General features: G+C 32.4%; 1 pseudogene; it reads right to left on the bottom strand.

Annotated features, from left to right (window-relative positions):
- LOC104720617 overlaps positions 1–1,261 on the bottom strand; it is a 2,551-nt pseudogene extending 1,290 nt beyond the window's left edge.

The following is an 8,981-nucleotide window of genomic DNA, read 5'->3' as shown; positions in this document are numbered from 1 at the left end:
CGCAGCCTTTTATAATCATTTCAAGTGTCCCATTTTCATTCAATTTTTTAATCTCATCGACTCCCCCAAGAAAACTCTAGGTAAGGTTATTCCAACGCCATTCTCCAATTTATCCTCCAATAACTTCTTCAGCTCATCTTTGAAACCAGAATGCATCGATACATCGCGCTCATCGATCCTGATCCCTAAGCTTTTTAGTATGATCCGGACATGGCAGCAGTCCTCATATGTCTTCCTTATACCTCTAAGGCTTGTGAAATAAAGTATCACCTTTACTTTACCTAAAATCTTTCTTTCCAAGTTTCCTTCATCTGATGACCCGACTTGCGGATTCGTCTTCATCTCGGGAATGCGGATGTGAAAAGGATGCTCAGTTGGATCCAAATCATCACCAACTCTGCTATCAAACTTCACATTCTCATGAAACCTTGATTTTGGAAGATCAAATTCATGACTAGGTTGGATACGAACAACATCAAACGAGAAGCTCCTCAAGTGATTAGGTGATCGTAAAGGACTAACATCTTCAAGACCTTCCATCAACTCCCATGTATTGATCGTCTCTGGCTCTCCTGGAGGCGTCACAATCGGAGTTCTCGGAACAATCTTTGGGGTTCTCTCCTTTATCATACTTGACCAAACCTTGGCTTCAATAACCAAATCCGAAGAATTCTTCATCTTCTTCTCACCAGTTTCGTCGGAAACACGTTGCTTGTGAAAATGCCTGAAAGAAGAAGAATCGCAAAGACTAAGAGATCCAATGGTGGAGGAAGTGAGAGCCACCGTGTGATAGCTATCGCCGCTGTGTTGTGCCGGATGATGAACGTGCATTGAATAGCTCCGAGGTACAATCACCGGAGATAATCCTCCTCTGCAGTTACGGCAACGATTTCGATGCTTCGAGCTTGTACAACCCATTTTTAAATCAAATCAAATCTAAAACAGAGAAAAAGAAAAAAAATGTTTTGAGTTTTCAGACAAAATGGGTTTGCTAAATTCGATGAGATTCTGTAAGAACAATAGCAAAGATCTTGAAAAGAACAGAGCTTCTACTTTTGATTCTATGAAACAGATCGTAAAGGGAAAAAAAAAGAAAAAAGGTTTTAAGCTTTGAACCTATGAGTCTGATTCAGAGATCAAATCAGATCGTGGCAATGTGGTCTAAAGGGGAATCACCATGATGATTATGGTCTTCTTCGTTGTCATGTCCCACTTTTGTTTCTTAAAAGTTGTAGAGAGACCAAAGGCAAAATTTTGTGTAGTAAGTTAATTTAATTATTATTATTTTTTTTAATTGTAAGATTTGTATTTACAGAAAACAAAAAATTAATAAAATTTGAGTTCTGTGTTTGACGATGTGTCCTTATCTAAGTCGCGTGATCTACGCTTATCACAAGATTGAAACTTTTTTTCCTTCCTTAATTTAGGATATGTACTTTTTTTTTTCGTTCATGGTTTTTGAATTTTAAATATTTACGTTCTCTCTTTAATACCAATTTCATTTAACAAAAGTCATTTTTGATTAGTGAACTTTCTTTTGTAAAAAAATATACTTGAATCTAACTATTCAGAAAGTGGATTTATCACAACATTTATGGATTATTTTTATTAATTACCTATTACACTACAACTACTAGATATTGGATAAGCTTTTAAAACGCTTCTTCCCTCACTTTGATCAGGAAGCCAAGAAGGCCGTCCAAGTGAAAGGTAAAGTAACAATAAAAAGAAGAAAAAAAAAAAACCCCTATCATACATTAAATATTTTTGTACTTTCTCACACATGCAATCACACTCTATCTCTCAAACTCTATCTCACAAATAAGTCCTACACCTATTTCTTGTATACAAATAGTAAATGTACTACTTTACTTATTAGGTTTCAAAAATGTATTAAAATCCAACTCTCTACATAATATGTACATGTTCCTATATACAGTATATGCCTCAAACCAAATACACACACACGCACACCATACCATAAATTAACATCTAATTAATGTTTGTTTCTAAATGTGATCTTCATGTTAAAAACCTATCATGTCATGAATTGATCTGATAAATTAAAGTATACGTTACATAATAAAATCATGCTTAATGGTGAGAAATTAAAGTTAATGGCGGTTGGCTCGTCTCCGTCCAATGATATTTCAAGCTTATACGTTTTACTCTTTTGATTTGAAACTAGCTTAACAGTATTACTTAGTTTGTGACACGTAGAGACTAACTAATCTAACATTGTAAAACTTTAATTTGTATCAACAACATTACCATTTGAAATGATTTGTTGGTCAAGTGGTAAAAGAAACAGTTTCTTAAAAAAAAAAAAATCAAATGTTCAAGAAACAATATACATAACCATATATTAACCAGCTTTACATCTTACTAGGTATTAACCCGCGGAAAACCGCGGGCTGAACTTTTTTTTAATGGAAATTTATAATAATTTATTTTGTTATTATGTTATTTATAATAGTCTGTGATTAAAAATTTGTTTTGCTTATATTATAATTTTTGTATTTTAAAAATGTTTATTGAAAACCTTTCGATAAAACATTTGCATGTAATGAATAAATTTGTTTAAACCTTTGTCAATTAAATGCAATCCTTGCTATAGTTGTAAAGTAAGTAAAAAGATTAAACTAACATATAAAAAGAGCAACTAAATATGGCTAGTAAACGTTCTAAAAAACCTCTTTGAAAACAACATTCATTTATTTTTTCTGTGGTTTCCCTTTTCTTGTATGTAATAAGCACTTTCAAACCTACTTTTAATTTCACCCTAGACATAAGACATTGCCCCATAGAGTTGTCCATGAGAAAAAACCAGTCTTGGCAAATACAACCCTACAAAAGATAATCTCTGGTCTTGCCTTTTGTTGTTGGTCATAGCAAAAGCAACTGACAAAGGAAATCGTCTTCAACGCATTTTGAAAGGCAACCTAGTGTCCGATAGCGATAATAGCATTCTAGGAATACGCACAATGTGACCAATTCTAGTTCCTGTAATGATCCTAGCTTCTATCATGATCAGCCATCTGAGTTATTTATAACCTAGTTCCATTCATCAACCCTCCATTTGGATCTATATTTACAACATTACCGGGAAACCTATCTGAAGTCTAAGACTATGATTTGGTAATCCCAATACTTTGATAGTATTCAAGAAATCTGGATTATACACTGAATTTTTTTTAGTTCTTTTGTCAGAAGGGTCAATTGAATCAGAATTTAGATAAACTCTCTTTTCACCTATAAGCAAAACCAGTAAACAAAACAAAAAAATAGAGGAAGAACAATCTTATTAGTTTAGTAAATGGATATTTTTTGGAAAGTATATTATTTATTTTTCTTCTTCTCTCTCTATTTGAAACTGAGTAATTCAAACAAATAAAATAAAAATAGGGAAAACTAACGAAAAAATGAAATTTCTTTGAAAAAAATTATCTGTATTTTTTTTTTTTAAAAATAAGTATTTAATATATTTAAATCTCAACTTAGTTTATTTTTGTAAAGAATAGTGGCTAAAAGATAAATATAGCTTTTTAAAATAGATACGAAACTATATCTATATTTTTTATTTTTAAAATGTATGGTGTTAAACGGAACTGTTATATATTTTATTCGATTAGATTTTTGATAAAAATTTGAACCCTGAATTTTTTTTTGATAAAATATTTAGTTGTATATTTTATTCCATTAGATTTTTAAAATCTTAGCTTTTATTTTTTTTTAAGTATGAATTAGTTTTGATTCTAATATATATTTTTTTTACTTTTCTAGTACTATTTTATTTGATGTTTCCCCGATTTTCGTTTTTTAATTAATTATATTTATTAAAATTAATTAATTAATTTTAATAAGTTTTTCTAATGGCAGTTGAATGTAATTTTTTACACATTTTAAGATTAGTTTCATATTTGTACTTCTCAATTAATATAGTAGGATATGAGCTTAATTTATGGTATAGCAAAACAGAAATTAAATGGTAACAAGGTTAAATTAACTATACGTAGTTTTCTCTTATGAGTAAAAGAGAAGTACAAACAGAATTGGGGTCCGGTCATAACAAGAAATTAACCCGAAATTAACACAATGGGATAACGGGTTGTTTATATCCGAAAACTCCAACTGGGTGATCCGAAATCTACAATAAATCATAAACATTAAACCTTAATTAAACATTGAGAGACGTGCTATTAAACAAATATCTTCAAAATAAATACGGAGTGTTTTACGTTTCCTATAATTTAGGAATCGCAATTACAATTATTGAGAGACGAAATAGTAATTCACACTTTACTCTCAAAGATATCCTATCTTAGCCAACTATATTTTCCCTAATCATATCCATAATTTTAGTCAACTAAAGTCTTCTACAATTCGTTTCGGAAAATAAGGAATCGCTAAAACATTCTACGATCTCATAACTTTACCAAATATATATCATCAAATAAACGATCCTTAATTTTAGTCAGCACAACCGGATTTTTAGTCCCGTAATTGGTCTCCAAAACCTGTATCTAAAAGTCAGTCCACTAAAATTACGGAAATTTGATTACCGAATTAATTAGTGAATCAATTATGATAATGTATTACGAGAACATATTTTACCTATAAATACTCATTACTCATGCACATAAACTTCATACCTTCCAACAAAATTTTTCAGCACATATCACTAAAGCTTACAAAATGGCTGCCAACTTAGCAATAACTGATCTTGCATCCATCAAGCCTTCAAAATCATCCATGGTTGGCAGCAGCTACTCTGGTGAGACCTTCGAGATGGTCCTAGCTGACGTCTATAAATACATATAGTCAGAGAATACGAAGTCTCATTCTTAAAAAACTATTCATTTCTGCTATTTTTTTGAGAAGGCTTTGTTTCCAGTATGGATAGTGGGAAAGAAGTGAAGAACATCGAAGATCCATTGCTTTCAGCTTGGTTCGATCTCAACAAATATTGTCCCGAAGCAAGAGCACTAACGTTTGAGGACATTCCATTGTATTTTACTTGGGATCCGAAAGAAAAAAGCTTCATAAGAAGGAAGAGAACAAATGGGAATAGAAGGATTTCGTATATTCCAAGTAAGTTTGATGGAAATTTCTGTTTGAAACTCCTTTTCCGTTTTCTAAAAGGACCAAAATGTGATGAAGATTTGAGGACTTATGATGGTGTCGTATATGACTCATACAAGGACGCATGTATGACCAGGGGATTACTTCAAGAATGATTATTCTTAATGTTTCTTTACTTAATAATAAAGATGTCAAAATTTCTATGCTTTATCATGTTTAAGTTGTTTAGTATTTCCATTTGTGAAATGAAAATGATATTAATAAAGGATAAGTTTCTTTTCAAATTAAGTTTGGCAATCAATTTATCTAATTTCATATATGCAACAACCAATCTACCCTACCAATATCTTAATATATAAAGTAGATGAGAATACTTACCATTATAAAATATGTTGGACAATGTCATCTCCAATCTAAGCTGTAGGGTTCCACGAAGATACCTGATATAATTACAGGTGTTTAGTACTACAGTTCAGTAATATCATGTAAAAATTGCGCAAACACTCCTAATTATATAATCGGGAATACTAAACCTCACATTTGCAGTACTGTATCTCCCTTTGTCCTTCCGTTTGATTACTATTCTTCACAATTGCACTGGAAAATTAGTACATATCAATCAGCACATACGAAACTAAAGCTAAGTATATATAGAATTTTATACCAACAAATAAGATTAATGTTTTGTGAGAGAAGTTGAAAACTAGATAAAATGAATACTAACAATTAGAAAAAAATCGTATAAAATATAGCTAAATTCAAACTTGATAGAAGTGATAGTGGTTTAATAATTCCAGAACTAGAAATCAACTTAACCAATTAACTAGAATTAATTTACAAGATTAGTTAAACCCACCATATAATCTGCCGTCTATGATGTCTCTGTGTTTGTCCGTCTGTTTTTATAGATCTCCTTCACAAATTTTACTGAAAAATTGGATAAGACAATTACAAATTAAAGCAAATGATACATATGAAATTTTCAGTGATTCTTAACATCGACTGCTATTTTTCTGATAGAATTGATAAAAATGGGTAAAATGAATTCTAATAATTACTCAAATTGCAAACAATAAAGCTAAATTCAAACCCATGAAGGTACTGATAGGGGTTTTATGTATCTTAATCAGAATCAACTTACCCAATTAACTAAGATAGATAAGGAGATTTCTAAAACCCACAATTGAATCCGCCGTGTAAGAAAACATTCAACGGCAAAATAGGTTTCTCCTTTCTCTTCGAATTGCAGATTTAGTTGTTCTTCAGTACGACTGGGTCTCCAAAATTGTAGAACATAAAAGGGACTGGACTGTGTGATGGAAATAATCGGGGTTCAATCAATTCTCTCCAAAAGGATTAGAGATGGTGAAATGATTCGAGAAATTGAGACGGTGTAGAGCAGTCGATCGGTTCTTCTGGGGAGGGTGATCGGAAATTAATGTATGAAGCCCCGATTGTTTTTTTTTTGACGATTTCTAAATAACTATAAAACAAAACTTCGGCCCAACTAAGCCCAATCACAACATCAGATGCAATATATTGGTCCATTTTTAAAATATACATACTATATTATTATGTGGATGAATTGTATATTGTATCCCCCAAATGTTTTCTATGTAAAATCATAAATAAGACTAATATAGAGATACAACCATACTATACTATACTGTTATTTAAAATGAACACGTATATAAAATTTTCCCCCCTATTCTAATGAGACAGAACTCATTTTCTCTTGTTCAATCCACTAGACAATTTTAGATGTTCATAAATGTTAGTGTTGTTTGTTCATAGTGCCTGTGAATTGTGTGTATCAAATGGTGTCTCCACTTGTTAGTTATATTGTTAAAATGTTTTTACACACATGTTTCAACTTTAAAGATTTTTACAAAAACTTGTCACCACTTTAAAGATTTTTACACTTGTCACCACTTTAAAGATTTTTACAAACATGTTTCAACTTTCATCTGATCATGTTTTACTTCTTTCTAGGGACCCGAAATTGGCTGATGTCAAGTTTGCTCAAGCCAAGTATCTACTATCACGACTAGCTCAGTTCAAAACGCTAATATCAGATGAATTTGAGTGCACACCTTCGTTGCTACTAGCTGGTGACTTCAACTCAATTCCTGGAGATAAGGTTTGGTTTAGTTGCTTACATTGAGTTTCCCTAATTGTGCAATCTATTTTGCAAAAACAGTTTGGGTTTTTCTATCTCCTAACCATTCGTATTGGACCTAGATGTTATCTCTAATATTTTTCACCTAAAACACTTTTTTGAGCTTCAGCTTTTAGCTTCGTTGTTTGGTTACTGAAAAGATGAGATGCAGAACAAGGTAGCGAGAGATGAGGTGCAGAACAAGGTAGCGAGAGAGGAGACACGCCATCAACAAAAGCGTAAAGCTGTCCAGGTATGGCTTACCTGTGTTGAGAGCATCGACACACAATTTAATAATGTGCTTAGCTTAGTGCTAGTCCCGTTGAGCTTCAAAAGTTGTGTTTCTGTGGTTTTAAAGCTTAAACCAAACTTCGTGACACAACTAGAAGCTTTGAAAGATAATTAATCAAGTAATATTTAGTAATTAGTAAATACTAACTAGATATTAGAAGATTTAGTTGTTTAAATTTTGTACAAAAGCTGAAAACCCTAAATAGATTAGCATAATTCATTGCTTTGCTTGACACACGACTTCACGAGACACACCAAACCCTTTAAGTTTTGACACACGACTTTAGTCCTCAAAGTCTATCGTGATGGTAAGCTATATTGTTCCTTTTTGTATATTGTCAAAACCTCTTTTTCGTTTGGTCACGGTCAGTCTGTTTGATATCTCAGTTGATTTTTTTCTTTGTAAAGGATTCAAATGATTCTTATGATCTGAGATCAATAGACTTAGAGTCTCAAAGAGTAATTGATGCTGCAAATGCTGAAGAAGAACAGAATATGTTTGATGGAGCAGAGCCTTCTACAAGTCATAAGAGAGCATCAATTCATATTGATGTTGATGATGTTGAAAAGGACAAAGGAAAGACAACATCATCAGAACCGAAGAAGAGAAAGCAGAATAAGTTTGATGGAGAAAAATCTGGTAAAAGGGCTGCAATTTATATCGATGATGATGATGATGATCTACATGATAATGTCAAAGGAGATAAAGGAAAAGGGAAAGCAACATCAATAGAACCGACGAAGAGAAAGCAATATGCAGATTGCTGGGAGCATTTTACAGTGGTTAAGAAAACTATTAATGGAAATCTGCAAGAAAGAGCCGAATGTAATCACTGCAAGAGGGATTATGCCTACAGTTCACACAAGAACGATACACATTCTTACAAATCGTCATATGGAAACTTGTAAGGTTCGGCTTAGTAATGCTGATATTAGTAAGGTGATGCTCAACTCTGAAGCAAGATTACAAGCTAGGAAGATTGATCATATGGTTTTTCGTGAAATGGTATCTAAGTGTATCATTCAGCATGATCTGCCATTTACCTATGTTGAATATGAGAGAGTTAGATCAGTTTGGAAGTGTTTGAACGCAGATGTGAAGTTTATTAGCCGGAACACAACTGCAGCAGATGTTTACAAGTTCTATGAAAATGAGACAGAGAATTTAAAGAGAGAATTAGCTCACCTTCCAGGGAGGATTAGCTTCACTTCTGATTTGTGGACTGCAATCACTGATGAGGGTTACATGTGTCTAACAGCACATTATGTTGACATGAACTGGAAATTAAACAGCAAGATTATTGCGTTCTATGCTTTTCAGCCTCCACATTCAGGTATGCACATAGCAATGGAGATTTTAGAGAAGTGGAAGGATTGGGGAATTGAGAAAAAAGTGGTTTCCATCACGTTAGACAATGCTACTAACAATGACACAACACAAGAGATTCTG

This window comes from Camelina sativa, chromosome 10 (genome assembly GCF_000633955.1).
Source record: "Camelina sativa cultivar DH55 chromosome 10, Cs, whole genome shotgun sequence".
NCBI lineage: Eukaryota > Viridiplantae > Streptophyta > Magnoliopsida > Brassicales > Brassicaceae > Camelina > Camelina sativa.
Note: the sequence above shows the minus strand (reverse complement) of the source record. Positions and strands in the feature narration are given on the sequence as shown.